Consider the following 15,088-nt stretch of genomic DNA (forward strand, 5'->3'; position numbering starts at 1 on the left):
AGTGACCACCAACTGGCGGCCGGCGGGCCACATCCGGCCCGCCAGACATTCTCATCCGGCCCGCACGACGGGGTGACTGTGGCGTTAGCGGAGTGGTTACTGCGTTCGCCCCCCACCCATTTCTTTGTTTACAACGTCTCGTGAGTAAGGTGCAGTACCGGAGTCCAACAGAGAGGCAGCAGCTGCGGGACAGTAGACTGCGTACTGCGAAACCTTCCCTCCCATGAAGAAGAAGTGATCCTTCGTTGTGAAGAGTCTGGTTAATGCGCTCCGCACCACAGCAGTAGCCCCGCTGCTACAGAGTCCAACAGAGAGGCTGGAGCTGCGGGACAGTAGCCTCGAAGCAGGGTTGGGTTGTAACGGAAAACATTACGGCGTTACGAAATCAGAATACAAAAATCAAGTAGGCTAACTGTATTCAGCTGGCGTGAAAAACGAGTAATCTGATTACAGTTACTTTCGTAAACCTGAAGTGAATACATTTTGGAATAATTATTGGAATTATTGGTGGAAAAGTTTCCTCACAAAATGTATCCTAATATTCATTACCGGCAGAACTGTGTGCACTCTGCACAGCGCTGCAGCATGTCTGAGCGAGAGAGAGATGCAGCGTGTCTGTGAGGCCCGGCCCCCGCACGCAGATGAGAGAGAGAGATCTCTTTCAAAATAAATTGAAAGTTAGAAACGGAGATGGTTAGATAAAATGTACAAGATAACGTTTATGTAGCATTTCTTTATTGTCGAAATGATGACATTTCATAACGGGATCAAATGAAAGTGAATGGCCTGCTGCTGCTGAATGCATCATGGGGCAAGTAACTGGAAACAGTTTTAAAAGTTATTACATCGTTTCAGATAATAATGATAATTCATTCTATTTAGGGGCGCCTTTCAAAGCACCCAAGGACACCTTACAATTCATAACATATTCCAAGGAAAGGTTTTAAGACAGTACAAAGAATGCAGTCAGGGTGATGTTTTTTATGTGGGGTGCAGCTGAGAGAGCTGTCCAGAATGACACCAAGATGTTGTGTTTGAGTTCTTGATAAGCCATGAAAACAGTAAAATAAGTGTCTCCTGTGCACCAAAACATACCCATCTGTTTTGTAAAAAGAAAGTATTCCAAAAGTAATCTGAATACTATTTATAAAATTCTGGGCTATATAAAAATCGCTGGCCCGCGATAATGTCTATTTGTTACATTTCGGCCCTTGGACAAATGTAGTTGGTGATCCCTGCCTTAGGGCTTAAGACAGAGGTGACCCCACACACCCCATGTTAGTGTTGAGATATGCAGGAGGGGCAGCGAGTACATGTTAGCTCTCAGTAGCCGGTGGAGAGCACAGTCCTGTTCGCATGAGATTTCATTACATTATGTGTTAAATGAATGGTAATAAAGGAGTGAATGTTGAGATATAATTATGTGTTTCTATGGTATTGAACTGACGCTGAGAAACGGGAAATGTCACTGTAATTGTTATCAATCACGCCATGTCTGGCATTGTGACAGCAACAGTCAGACTCCGTGTGTATTGTGAAACAGGGAAGATCAGGGAGGGATTAGTCTGCTTGCACTTCTGTGCTGCAGATTAATTCAGTAGGTTCAAATCAGTGCCTCTACAGCGCTGTAAAGATTTGTCTTTGTTCTTATGTATGTCAGTAGAAACCTAATGTTTTATAAGAAACATATATGTTAGAGGGGGTAGGACCAGAACAGTTTTTTTCTTCTTCTTGCCCCTGTTGAACATGAACAGAGACTATCTGAAAATTATTATTATTTTTTTTTTTTTGGTTTGTTATTATTATTATTATTTTTTGGTACTTTGTTATAATTATTAATCTGAGTGAAAAAAAGAGAATATATATATATATATATATTATTGTTATATTTTTTTGTTTCTGACATGTTCAATAAATTGACTAAACTAACTAAAACAAGAGGAGATGGATGAAATGTAACAGATTATCCATCAGTGTATTTTTCAAATGTCGCCTCTCCTGTTGACAGTACTGACTTTTTAGGCTCTTGCTTTACTGCCTGTGTGCAATTAAACATACCATATATACACATGCAACATGCGCCAGTCGCCCACTAATGCTACACACATTACACACGTGTGTGTTTGAGGCACATGTGTGTGAGTGTACTGCAGCAACCATGTCAGCAGCGGTCCTGTAGCACCAGGTGAGATTGATGAGGTGTTAAGAATGCTTGCCTCTAGCTTAGTGCTGGGAGACTGATCCCACCCCCTCGCCTGCCTGTGCCCCTGCCTAACACCTCACATCGCCTCTACCCACAAAAGCTCTAACAGACACACAGCTGTATGTGTACGCACAGTACCCCCCTGCACAAACACATACTGTACGTGCACATCAACCCCTGAACCCAAAAGTGTGAGCCTCATGTCTGCACAACCCCCATCCCCGCTCTGAGAGACCCACTTCCTGGGGGAAAGCTCACCCCCTTTAAATACCCCCCCCTTACCCCGGTTACACTACTTCCAATGATTGCCTAACGAAACCTCTCCTGGCCTTCGTCAACCCAGAGATCATGCTGTCCAGGGGGGGGGCACTCCGAGAGGACAGCTTCAGTTGGAGCAGCGTGGAAGGTTGCTGCAGAGGCCGCGGGGAAGGGAGCACGTTTCACAGCTTTCACAAGCATCATGAATCACCAAGGCTTCCCACTTTACTGGGCGTCACTGAAGACGCTCTCTTTCCTGCCGTTGCTACGTATTCTATATCTAAAAGGGACACTCAAGGAGAATATGAGACATGTATCTAATATATATTCCCCAGTTTAATACTCCCATTAGGGACATATAGTTTTTGTATAAGTTTTATGTTTAAGTATACAAAGGAGGCATTATCTCATATTTTGTGCAAATTTGCATATAATAATAATAATAATAATACATTGCATTTCAAAGCGCTTTTCCAGGTGCTCAAAGACGCTTTACAGTGGTGATAAAACATGATAAAATAGAATTGAAAAGTTATTAGAACAAGATAAAATAACATTTAAAAGTTATTAAAACAGCAATACAGCATAATTCACATATATCTCAGAGACAGAGAAAACACTTATTTATTAAAATAAACAGTTTATAAATGTATCCTATTTTTATAACATTGACGAAGTATAATTGCTGGTTTGTCTTGGCCTCAATCTTTTGTTGTTGCACTTATACCATCTGCTATCTGAGCAGAACTGGTCAAGTACTTATTTGTAATCTAGTCAAAATGACATTTAACCCTTTTAAACCTTTTTCAGATATATTATATACTATATAATATCATAACATATAATGTTGAAATGTAGGTTTGCCTGGAAAACCTAGGTAGAAAATATATATATATTAGAACTGTTAAGGCGTTCAATCAATGATAAAAAAAAACGTGTTTCATTGAGACATTAATGTAGCACACAGCAGCATCATAATGGATAAACATATTTCCAACAGCAAACATGTACTCCAGTTGATCCGGGTCACTAACCTCTCGTCCTGTTAAGGGTATCGCCCTAAACCCCAACACCCTGGACGCCACATATTTACAACGGCATCATAACTAAGCATAACACACATATTACAATAGCAATGCCTCCTTTCCAACCCCTCCCCGCACAGCCAGATCTGAGCCACACACAAAGCTGCAATAAAGACGACAGTTCAGTACATTTCACTTTAGTATCACCTTTGTCCAGTGCATCGTTTGGATAATTATATACTTATCAGAGTATTTCACTGAGCAAACAACAGAATGGACGATAACATATCGTCATTATATATCTGCAACCCCGCTCTCTAAATATCGACCTTCTTCTTGAAACCACGAGTCCAGTTCCAAGAAGTACTTGAACCCGTGACTTACCGCGGTCCCCGTTGGTCCGCTATGAGCTCACTACCATTAACGCTTTTCACACCAAACATCTGTCCAAACAACTCTGGGGGTTATTCCGTCTCCCTCGGCTCGCTGCCATGCATTATCTGCCTCCGCTGCTTCCCTAATGCTGCGGGGACTTAGAGCGGGATTAGACCACAATTATGCGCTTCCCCGTTCGCTCCAGCTGTGCAGAGAGAGGAGAGGACTATGGGAGGCACCGTTCAAAAGAAAGGTGATTACTGAAGACGCTTTGTGCCGTCATAGAAGAAAAACCTCATTTAAATAAGAGCCACGTTCTGCTGGCACACGGTGCTCCATAACCTCGGCCGTCGCTCGGTTATTTCAATTCCCAATCTTGCAGATTTCCACGGAGATCTCTTACCACCAGTTGCATCATTAATAACCATTAAGAATCTGACAAGAGACGAATGCATGAAGGTGTGAGGCAGCGGCGTCAAATATAAATCACCCAAACGAGATGAATAAGGAACGACAACAAGAAATGAATGAATGACGATTTCTAGTTTGACTTAAGTGGCTCACAAATAAAATGATAGGGGCTTTCACTGAGTAGATCAGAGGTACATCCCGACCCCATATGCAGTGGACTGGACACCTTTAATGTACTTGCAGCACAGGTGAGAGTCACTGCAGGTGTGTGAGCTGCACATGCTGCACATGTGGCACAGGCTGACAGCAGAAAGTAGACAGACGATGATGAACAAGCCTCTTGCTGAGTCTGTGGGGTATACTGTACACCCGCCTCATAAACATACATGTAAACAGGTGCGGAGACATAGCCTACCAGTCATAGTGTGTTTTTGTGTGCGGTTAATGATGTCCCCAGGTCTCCCGCGTTGTGTGGTCCGCCTCGTCTCCGCCGCTGGAAGACATAAAAAGAGGATTGTTAGGGTGGGTGAGCAGCTGAGACCGAGGGCGGAGGGGAGCGGGACGAGGAAGGGAGGGATATAGCATATAGAAAACAAACAAGGCCATACAGTACAAAGGCAAGCGAGGACACTCCCCCCCCCCTCCATCGTTCCTCTCTGTCTCATACTTACTGTCCTTGTTGTTTTTCCTTTCCTTCCTATGTTTCTCTCTCCCTCTCTTCTTTCCCTGCTTTTTCTTATTATTCGCAAGGCCTTGTTTGCGTTACCTCTTTCTGCAACTGCCTTTTGACCACTGCTTTTTTATCCTTCATTCCTCTTCCACTCCATATATTTCTGTGCATCCCCTCCTTCAGTGAAAATTTAAGTCAGAAGCCTCGGTCTGTTTACCTCACAGTCTGACTTGAAAGTCAAACATTTATCTATGGGGCCTGCGTCACAGTCACGCTTTAATGTCTGCCGAAACACCCTTCTACTGCTAGCATTACTGGCTTGAAGGCCCTCGTAGGAGCTAGAGACGTTGACAGACTGACGTCAGGCCGATGTTAGCATGCATGCTACAGACTGCTGCTGCTCGCTGTAGGGTGAGACTTTGGTGTGTACTGGCCTGTCGTCTCAGATAACACGCGAGAGCAGCAAGCAGCGTGGTGGATTTACAATTGTTCATATGGTAAACAATCAGGGGAACTTTCCGGGCAGAAGGAAAACAGCTAATATCTGTTTAGAAGTGAAACAATAGACATACTATGATGATTCCAGATATGTGTTATTAAAAAAATGTATATTGGTTGTTTTGTTTGGGAAGGTTTTGTGCTGGAGTTTTACTTCTTTTCATACAAACGTACTGTTAAGTCACAGACAATCTTCTGGAGTTGTGTGCATAACGTGTAGCCCTTTAGGCGGAGGTGGTTATCTGGGGAAAGAGCCAGGCTAGCTGTTGATGCTAAGCCTTGCTAAGTGTCAGCTGGCTTTGGCTTCATATTTATTGGACAGATATAACACGGATTTCAATCTTCAAATCTAACTCTTGGCAAGAAAGCAAATGAGCATAATTGCCATCTTTTCATCCGAATAATTTACAACAAGGCAGCTCATTTGACCGAATACACTAATTGAACTGCTAATATGGTACAAAACACCTGTTGTTATGTTAAAAGGAGAATAAACAAACAGCAGTAGAAAGTGTAAAGCTTGGAAAGGAGAACTGAGAGACGGCGGTCAGACTGCAGTGACTTGCTAAAAAGGAGTAAATTCAGTTCAGCTTATTTGAAATATGACTTTCGACTTAAGTTCCTATCCGTCAGTTCCCACACATTGCAAGAACTGGAAAGCTGATTGTCGTTCCACTAGCTGCATCCCATGTCATGTCTCTCATCTGCTGACTTTTATTACACAGAGGATCATTTCATATTCCAAAAGGACACGGTAATGTCAAAAGGTATTGAAGCCTTCAAAGGCAATTTATCCCTGCTAACAATCATTATGGTTGTGTCTCGATGAACAGTAGTGTCCACGAGCGTCAGTAGGCACGCTGCCCACAACAGACTGCCACTTGCCACAACAAAGAGACAGACAAAGTCAAAGATGATCAGACGAAAACGGACGCGAGAAAACGGTGTTAAAATCTGTGAAAGTGAGAAAAAGGAAGGCAAGAAACACGCTTAAAGACAGGAAGGAAAAGAGGAAGCTGTTACTGTCTTTACGATCCCATGGGACAGGAAGTGCTGGAAGGAAGGCATGCGTCTGACTATATGTAGATGTTGGTGTGTGACGTGCTTGTGTTGTTTGATCTATTAAAAGTACACCGTATCCCAGTTTGCATTGCCATGTCTGTGTGGACAGTCGGGTTGGGCAATTTGATGCTGCATACTGTTAGCTTCCCCTCTCCTAATGCACACTTGATGGTATGTGTGGAAAATATGACAGGGGGGGGGTTTCAATTCACATTCCACATGAGGGGAATTCCGCTCCGTCCGGACATAACAAATATATTTCCCCCGTGGAGCTGCTGTGGAGAGGGGGGAGGGATACTTCATTTTGCAAATGGTTGATGCTAATTTCTTGTTTCTGCAGACTGTAATTGCATTCGAGTTGTTTTTGTTTTTAGGCAGGTGTGTGAATAGCGGACTGATAAAAGCAAACAAACTTGAATTTAAAGTCAAATAATGAATGAATCCTCACTATTGTGACATGATTTTAAAAAGACAGCCAACTTGCATTTCGAAAAGGGAGGTTGTAAAATCTGCATTTGGATCAATATATCAAATGGTTTCCAATATATTAAAGCTTTTAATCTTTTGTTTTATCACATAACATTGTTATTCTAATTATTCCCTTCTTCACAGGGATGGTGTGAAGACGATAAAGTAAGGCCATAAATAGTGTAGCAATATGTGAGCAAACCTCTCGGCACAGAAAAGTTGCATGTTTGGTCTGTGAGACTTTTTCATTCTCCACAGAATGTTTTGTTTGTACGCCCTCTGGGAGATTAGCGTACGAGTGGACGGCCGCCCTATGGAGCTTCCCGTGAGTATAAACAAGGCTTGACATAGAGGCGGCAACATGGAATGTGTCTTTGCAGCGTATGTTTGAAATATAAAGTGCTTTGAAGGAATGTGGGTCAGATATACGCCGAGGAGACACCAGATCAACTCACAGAAGACACCATGTTAAGATGGGAGGTCAACGGTTTAGCCCATGTGCTGACAGTCTGTGTGACAGAGGCCAACACCGCAGAGCACCAGGAGATGATAGATGGCAAAACAGAAGCGCAGAGATGGAGGGGGCTGCAGGCCGAGGAGCGTTGCATTGATTTGGGTGCAAGGAGGCGAGCTTCAAAGTGAAGCCTCTTCATTTTGCTAACTCCTCAGAGCAAAGCTATCGCTGCTGCCAGTGTGACATTTTCACCATCCGGCCGCCATGAATAGCTCCCTTTGTCACAGGGAAATTCCACTGGCAACTCTCTAATTAGCTGGAGGGCTCTTCCCCTGCAGACTGGCGAGGGCAAACAAAAACATTCAGGGCACAAGGAGAGAGGTAGCTCTCTGCGAGGGGGGACCGGGAAAACAATAAGGAGCCGGAGTGGAGAAGCAGGCATATGATGCCCTCCTGCTGGCGCTAAAACTAACTAATGATATCATTTAAGTGTCCCGAAAAGAGGGGAGGAAAGAGTATGTGTGAGAATAAATACTTCACAGTGAAATGTCACACAGTCATCATGCTGTGCTGGTTTTCAGGGCAGGAATCTGACTAACTGGTTAACCAGCGTCAGGTTGTCAACACTGGTATAACACCTCCAGCTGGCCTTTACATTCAATAGTTGGGGAGTGGCTCACTTGCAAAAATGTAACAACTATTCAGCTTGAAGATTGGCTAACGTCCAAGTAGTGGTCATTAGCTATGTGACCTGTGCACGTCTTCAAATAGGATTTCATGGGGAACTCCAACTATTGTACACAAAATGGCATACAATGGATGGGCAGTATCATTCCGTCCTCTGTTGCTATGGAGGGCGATAATCTTTAGTTAGTCTGAAACGTTGTCATAAACTGAGAAAGGGGGAGTAAAGGATGAGAGCAGTTAACAGGCAGAGGTGGCAATATGAACAATGCCTCCTTAGAGTTGCACGATGGGAACTGTAGGAGTTGTTTGAGGCAGGGTCATCAAAGGACTAATGTTAGCACCTTCATTTTCCAATGTGACGAACAAGTCCGACAATATTTTTTTTTTTATCAAAAACGAACCTTTAATTTGTCCAATTTCTATCAATAATTCAACTTTCAAATTGACCTTGATGCAAGTCCTACAATTACAATACATTAGCCTTGCATAATATAAATGAATATACAGTTGTCTCACTCTCTTTACATTAAGTGTGAGACTTCGCTGGCCCTGTGTACATGCTGACGGTTGTTCTGTGTCATTGGACATGCTAAGCTATATTTGCATCAACAGGATAGCTTTCTTACATAGTATATCTAAGCCCCTCCTAGTCCAGAGACCCAATGGTTGTACAGTACATAAGGTGTGTCTAAACCATGGGCATGGCCTTTACTGAACTGTAGCAAGGGTCCTACAGTTCATACAATGCACAGCTATCATGATGGATTGTGTCTGAGTCAAAAGTCATGTTGCTGATGCTGATACACAAAGCATCATCAATGCAAAGTAATGAAAGAGCAAGTTGTAAATTAACTTCCTATTTCCTGTTAACGACTACGAGTAAACAGCACGAGGTTATGAGGTTGCAGAGTCTCATGCACCAATAAAACTGGGTCATGTTCAACATTGCAAGCAAAAGTGCAATGTTGAATGACTGAGGTACTGCAGATGAAAATAGAAACAGCGAAAATACATGACGATGGAGATTATATTAGACACTAATAATCCATAGTTTAATTAACAAAATGTGCTAGATAATATCCAGTTAATGTTGATTTAGTAGCAATTAATTACAGAAAAGATATGAAAATTGCATCTTCTAATTCCAAACAAAAGGTGAAATGTAAGAAAACCTTCAACCACACTCAAAAGGACATCCAGTTCTGTACAAATTCATTTAATAACCTGCAGGCACAATACCATGAAGACATGTATATGAATAACTGACTATCTGAAAGCTAGAAACAAGCCTGAAAGTGTTCCAGAAAGAAAAAGGGACGAAGCTTTGATTAGATCGACCAAAGGCTCCTGCTTTCCGTGACTGATTGAATGATTCCTATCTGACTGATCCAGACCTCGAGTCAAGACAACACATCTTTACACTTTTAGTGAGGCACTACAAAAAAAACGTGCCTTGTTAATACAGTACATGAGGTTTTACCATTCTGAAACATCTCATTGAAGTAAGTTATAGGATGCCATTTAAGTATTTCAGAGAATGTTGCACATAAACAGTATCATGTTACATTCGCCCCACCATTTTTCTATCCACCTATGAAGGCAATCATTAGTTGTTACAAATCAAAAAGCAGCAAAGGCATCACAGTTATAAGTCTTATGGCAACCACAAAGCGCATGCTGCAAAGAAGGCTAGTTTTGTAGGTCATTTGTTTCCCCTGGTTCCTCTAAGTGTCACCAGATCACCAGAAGAAATACCCACAGTGGACTTGAGGGGGTCTAAAACAGAAGCAGAACAAATCTTCTGAGGACTTTCAACTGGAAACATCTTGAGGGTAAATTCTATGAGTGGGCCCCAAGTTCACCACTACACCCCCTCTCTGGTGGCAAATGTAAGGCTTTGAACTACAGGCTGGAAGGGGTGCGGGGAATTCGCCGGCCTGTCAGGACTATGAATGATGGTGGATGGAAAAGATCAGATGCTGCCTCGCTGCTATGCCTTCAGGGAAAGGATCTTCTGACGATGCAGACCGAGCCATGCAAGGCTAAACATGGCAAGTCATAAAGAGCTCTAGCTCCGGGGTGCAGTGTGTCATCTCAACATACAAAGGCCTTCATTAAACCTGCAATTTCAGCAAAAGATATCATCATCAACTATAAGATTGGCAGGCAGTTTTAGATGCATTGGATGCCTCCAGAAATGCTTTGCTCTCTTGACAATGCCCTGTTTTAAGGTAGGATAGTCATGAGAAGTCAAAGCAGAAGAGATAAGTGAAGTATGCAATCCCATGCTTTTTGATCAACTGGTTATCTAGGTTAGGTGGAGGGAATTCAAGTAATGTTAGCACAGAAGTCAGCCAAGATTCCACTTGTTTAATCACAGTGCATCATGGATATTCTTGTGGCTTGTCTGTGGGAAAGTGCCCAAATCCGTCTCCGTAGTGGCTTGGCATTAAGCAGATCCCCTGTCAATTGCTTTGTAGAGTTCCCATGAAAACAGCGCGCCACAGTGGCACTTCGTTTCCAAACTCTAATTATCACCACCTACACATCGTCTCCTCCCTCCATTGCACTTAACCCTGAGCCATCTCACTTAGTCAATACAAGTAGTAAATGACATTTAAAATCCGATGGCCCTTTGACCATTTCTGTAAAAAGAAAGAACATATATAGCACGCATAAATCTTTGGCAAAAGAGAAAGGGTCAAACACTGAAACAATAAATGACTATCAGATCAAGAAGCCTTAGGGATCACAAACGTGCCTGGCAAGAGAGCGTGAGCAAGACAACAAGAGAGAAAAGCAATCAACTGTTGGCTTGAAGAGTGCAATCTGTGTTATGTGTGTGAGGGTGGCAAACAAGGTATGGGATTAACAAACTATTTGTCCTTTATGTGGAGGATAATCTGGGTAGATAAAAGGCACCCAACATGCACCTCTCCTAAAGGCTAATGTGACATTGGCGCCATATCGAGGCAGAAAGTACTTTATTATATTGTTCGAATGTCAATCCAATCTTGCAACTGGAACCTACAAATATACAGTACAATCTAAGGGTTAAATTAAAGTCGGGCTTGATGTTTTCAGTTTATTTTTCAATTAAAAACACTGACATTTGATTGAACGCACATTGTCTGATTTCACTCAGGCCCCCTGTGTGCACCTGTGAGCCAAAGCGTCCTTTAAGGCAATTTATTGTTATGAACTTCAATAACAATACATCATCTCTGACAAAAACAAACCTCCAAGACCACAGCAGAACCTTTAATACAAATATAATGTTGTGATCCAATTTCCCAAAAATGACCTCGAGGGATTAGTATTAACCGTTTGGTTTATATGCTATGTTTGAATGTCTCCGCAGCAGGAAGTACTTTAAATGTTGGTCAAATTAGACCTTATTGTCAGCAAAGCCATGATCGTCTTGGATCCACAATGATGTGCATTGCATTTACATACAAGTTGCATACAGCAACATTTTCTGTTCCAAAATTACATAAATTCCAGATGGGTGCAATACACATTCCCCCTGTGTATTGCACCCATCTGGAATGTATGTAGTTCAAAACAAAACATATTGTGGGTTTGACTGCATTCTTTCACTCTGCCCATAAAGTTTGAGATCTATAACATCAGCACGTCTGTGCGCACACACACACACACACACACACACACACACACACACACACACACACACACACACACACACACACACACACACACACACACACACACACACACACACACACACACACACACACACACACACACACACACACACACACACACACACACACACACACACACACACACACACACACACACACACACACACACACACACACACACACAAAAGACTGCATTCACTATATACGGCCGGCCATAAAACGCACAGCACTCAGGAAGAAGATGACCGAAGAGAGATGAGGAGGAGGAGGATAGCAATAAGGAGGGATGACGACATTAGAAAGACCCAGAGACTGAAAGACGACGGGACACAAGGCCACGTTGATGAGAGGCTGCACAGCTGGATGGTTCAAGGAGACGGCAGGGCGGGGGCAGTGAGAAGGCCACGGCAACAGGGAGAAGACAATGCACCAGGGCATGTCAAGATGATAATTTACTGTTGGTGAAGTTGCAAATAGATTTGCTCTAGTGCCCTCAACACTGCATTTGCATGAAATATGTGTAGAGAGGGAGAAAGGGACATGGAGGGTGGTGAAAGATCAAGGAGGCAAGAGAACTAGGAATCATTTTTTTACAAGCATGAAATACAGAGGTTGGTGTTAACATACACAGGGATGCAAACTCATCAGGTATGAAAAAGGTGACAAATATCCGAGCCCCCCGACCCCACTGAACATCGGCTTTAAAATGAGGAATAACAGGATTTCAGCAGCCAGATCAACTAAAGCAGGTAGTAATATATAAAAGCATTTATTTTAATTGTGTAGCAGTCAGTTTATAATTTTGGCAGCACTGTTGAGCATTTTGAAAATGTATTTTCATGCCTCTGTGCAAGGCTTAGTCTTTCTATCTGTATAGCCACTGGTGTAAAGTAACTAAGTTCATAAACTCAAGTACTATACGTGGGTACAGTTTTGAGATACTTGTACTTTATTAAGTATTTCAATGTGTTGCTACTGTGTACTTCTACTCCTCTACAGTTCAGAGGTACATGGTGTACTTTTCCTCCACTACATGTATTTAATCTCTTTAGTTTCACAGATCTGGATGAATGATGGGAAATCTAATCAAGTGTTGAATCAGACTTTAGTTCCACCTGGAGTAAATCCACAAGCTACCCTGCAGTATACAAAGTCATTCAAACTAGCTGCCCCTTTACCAGCTTTGAGAACACTTTCATGATCAATCATTATAAAACATATCATATATATATTATTCTGAAATGGACCAATCTGCACAACGACTACTTTTACTGTTGATGATTTCACTATATTTTGATGAGAATACTTTTCTACTTTTACTTGAGGAACATTTTGAATGCAGGACGTTTACTGTAACAGAGTATTCCTACACTCTGGTGCTTCTACTTTTACTACAAGATCTGAGTACTTCTACTTTTACTCAAGTACAATATCTGAGTACTTCTACTACAAGATCTGAGTACTTTTACTTTTACTCAGTTATAAGATCTGAGTACTTCTACTTTTACTACAAGACCTGAGTACTTCTACTTTTACTCTAGATCTACACTTATACCACCTGTTTATAGCCTATGAAAAAAACTATTAGAAAACGAAGGCTAAAGCTAACGTTAGCAGATAGTGACACTGTATGCTAGCTAGCTAGCTCGCTCAACGATTCCTTAAATAATATTATTATTATAATATATCACGCTCTGCTGACAGGGAGCTCTGCTCTGAACACCTCGTTCTAACAGCTGTTCACCAGCGGTCCGGTCTGTGCCACAGTGACTCCGGACCACACAGTTACTGTTAACGAACGCACCGTAGGTAATGTAGCTGCTGAAGCTAGCCCTCCTCGCGGAGCAGCAGAGCCGACAGGCAGGAGGACTCGAGCTCGCGCTTCATTATCAAAAAAGAACACCATGCGTGTCATGATTGATGGCACATAACAGCTCGCGGCCGCAGATTACTCCGGGTCCCAGCCCCCCCCATACCCCAAACATATTTTTATTGCAGATCTACATGAATCACACAAACGACCTATTTTGAATTCAAAACGGATCATTTCGCCGAAAGGTGACAAGTGTGCATCCCTGATACAGGTTGTGCTTAAAATATTTTTGTTTTCAGTTGGTAAAACCCAACCAAGAACTAGTTTTAGAGGAATGCAGAGTCATTGCTCTTACCCTCATGCTTTGTTAAAAAAAAGTCTTGGTTCCTGCACTAATGACCAAATACTAATGAAGTCTATACTATTCTCTTTGAAGTCTAATCAAATTTAAGCTGGGCTAAACAGGCCTATGGGATCTCATGACTAAGTCACTATACTTTTAGGTCCAGTATTTGTGTCCCAAATCCAATATATTTGAAACATTTTAATCAAGTTTTACTTCAGAGACATAGAGTCTATACGGCAGCATGTTTCTGAGTGCTTCAGAAAGGTTATGTTGAGCACTTTGAATTGCCATTATATATAAATCATTGCTACACACATACAACTGCCCAGCCTAAACTTTCTTGAGGCTCTGTCCATCCTCATCACATACAGGCTTGAGGGAGTTTAATTAGCCTTTTCAGACATGCTGGTAATATTAGTATCACTGCGCTGGTTTGTATAAGCAAAGAACAGAGGAGTCTTTGTTGTAGTTTTTGCCCACAAGTCAGTTCAGCTGTGTTTCCAATTAGAGGAGTCTTTTTAAAAAGAAACGTTAAAAAACTGCAACCTTTTGCCCTTTTCTATGATCTACCAGCAAACTGCCACCAGACATTCACTGGCTTAAAGGAATGGTCCACTCATTAGATAATTAATCAAAACTTCAGTATTTAGTGAAACGTTATGTTTAAACCATACCCTGAAGAAATCAGCGATATTCCCCGGTAAATAATGATTTTATAGCTCTTTTTTATCAAGACCTGTATATTCCGTCTGGCCGCGCCATGTTTGCCATTTTCAGTAGTCACGTGATGGTCGTGACGTCATCCATGCGTTCACTTTGTCAACACACGGAAATATGGTGGAGTATTTCAGTTCGGACTCGTCAGCAGAGGAACAAGTTTTGACCAATGTGAAGAGATTGGATGGGGGAATTCAGCCATACATATCAGTATGACAATATGACACCCTCTGTCCTAAGACCCTCACATCGTACAAGGAAAAACTTCCGAAGAAAACCCACAGTTTAAAGGGAACATGGGAGAAACCTCAGGGAGAGCAACAGAGGAGGGATCGCCCTCTTCCAGGACGGACAGACGTGCAATAGATGCCGTGTGTAAATTGAAAAGATAATACATTTGCAACATAGGTAGTCCAAATGTTTGGAAATGCATGTG

At 42.2% G+C, this 15,088-nt stretch overlaps 1 protein-coding gene across 1 annotated transcript in view; it reads right to left on the minus strand.

The window, feature by feature from the left end:
• Positions 1–15,088, minus strand: part of thrab (thyroid hormone receptor alpha b) — a 139,634-nt gene that overhangs the window by 76,326 nt on the left and 48,220 nt on the right. Inside the window, exon 3 of the mRNA XM_034107045.2 lies at positions 4,688–4,765. The gene's annotated coding sequence lies outside the window, so the exon portion shown is untranslated. The remainder of the gene's footprint in view (positions 1–4,687; positions 4,766–15,088) is intronic.

Source organism: Pseudochaenichthys georgianus, chromosome 19 (genome assembly GCF_902827115.2).
Source record: "Pseudochaenichthys georgianus chromosome 19, fPseGeo1.2, whole genome shotgun sequence".
Lineage (NCBI taxonomy): Eukaryota > Metazoa > Chordata > Actinopteri > Perciformes > Channichthyidae > Pseudochaenichthys > Pseudochaenichthys georgianus.